We start from the raw sequence: 1,709 nt of genomic DNA, 5'->3' as shown, positions 1-1,709 counted from the left end.
TAAGGAATCAGTTTCCTACTATCTAGGACTCCAAAGTCCATTCTAATTATGAGACTTGCCCACCAAGTCTCCTATACCAAGTCCAATTCAAGGACTCTCAACATCTATATAAGGGGTCTCACCCCACAAACCAAGAACTACGTTTTAGACTTAGTCCTTGGAGGACATGAAAGTCACTACGTCCTTGGTGAGCCCTCGCCGCCATAGCCCCGAGGGCAAGTATCACCAAGAACTACATTTTTTGACTTGATCCTTGGCAATCAGCAAGGTACGTAGGCATCTTGTTAAGGCAGATTGAGTCACGAAACACAAGGCAGTCAAATTGAGCTTCGCAGCTCACGTTCCTTAGTATTAAATACAGCAATTATATATATTAGTTTTTTATCCATAACAAAATAATCTCAATATGTTAATCGTCTTAGCATTGGATAATGACCATATCATTGTTGCATAGGTGCATATTCTTAAATTAACCAAAGAGTCTCTGTGGAAACGAATTTGATCTAAATCTTATACTACTTCCGAACGCGTATACTTGCGTGTATTTTAGCGCGTGTTTAGCGACTAACAAGTTTTCAGCACCGCTGTCGGAGACTTCGGTGTTAATTTTTAGTTTATGTGTTTGTCATCAGTGGTCGTTAAAGTTCATTGACTCGGACATTGTTACTTATCAGTTTCCTTGTTTTATTTCAGGAACTCTAGCGAGCGTGTATGCATACACATTCTCGGTCTCGTAAGAGAAATCTGGATTAAGTCGGGGAAGAAGTTGTAGTGGTTCGAAGGGAAGTTGTTGAGAACGGAGAGAAGGTAGAAGAAGAAAAGAAAATCGAGGAACCAGTTTTAGTAGTGATGGGAGATCAAAATCCTAAGGCTTTGATGGACTATTCTCAGCCTAAGATCAATGATATTCAGTCAAACATCATCAGACCGGCCATCTTGGCTGACACTTTTGAGATCAAGTCGAGCACGATTCAGATGCTACAGAACTCAATTCAGTTTGGGGGTTTTCCTACAGAAGACCCCAACATGCACATCAGTGATTTTATCGAGATCTGCGACACTTTCAAGTTCATTGGTGTGACTGAAGATGCTATTAAGCTGTGACTCTTCCCATTCTCTCTGAGGGATAAAGCTAAGTGATGGTTACATTCTCTACCACCAGGGTCTATCACTACTTGGGAAGATCTTGCTCAAAATTTTCTCACTAAATTCTTCCATATGGCGAAGTCTGTTGCAATCAGGAATGCTCTTATTCAGTTTGCATAGCAAACTGGAGAATCTCTGTGAGGCTTGGGATCGATATAAGGAGATGCTAAGGAAGTGCCCACACCATGGCATGCCTGATTGGATGATTATAAATTGTTTCTACAATGGATTGGGTGATACTTCTAGACCCATGCTCGATGCAGCATCCAGAGGAGCCTTGTGGGCTAAGAGCTACAATGAAGTTTATGAATTAATTAAACTGATGGCTGCTAATGAATACCAGAATCCTTTCCAGAGACTGACTTAGGGTAAAGTAGCAGGAATTCTAGAGTTGGTTGCAGCAACTGCTATAGCTGCCCAACTTAAGGCTTTGACGATGAAGGTGGACACTTTGACTAATTATGGAGTTAATCAAATCACTAGTGTCTGTGAGCTTTGTGCTGGTGCCAATGAGACTGATCATTGTGCTATCTCTAGTGAATCAGCTCAGTTCGTGAGCAACT

The 1,709-nt window shown here is 41.3% G+C and overlaps 1 non-coding gene across 1 annotated transcript; it reads right to left on the bottom strand.

The window, feature by feature from the left end:
• Positions 1–1,233: 1,233 nt before the first annotated feature.
• On the bottom strand, positions 1,234–1,338 carry LOC141687750 (small nucleolar RNA R71). The gene has a single exon (XR_012561234.1). It is a non-coding gene; the product is annotated as a small nucleolar RNA R71 (small nucleolar RNA).
• Positions 1,339–1,709: the final 371 nt, after the last annotated feature.

The sequence above is a fragment of the Apium graveolens genome, chromosome 9, assembly GCF_009905375.1.
Source record: "Apium graveolens cultivar Ventura chromosome 9, ASM990537v1, whole genome shotgun sequence".
NCBI lineage: Eukaryota > Viridiplantae > Streptophyta > Magnoliopsida > Apiales > Apiaceae > Apium > Apium graveolens.
The sequence above is the reverse complement of the archived record's forward strand: the minus strand, read 5'-3'. Positions and strand labels throughout refer to the sequence as shown.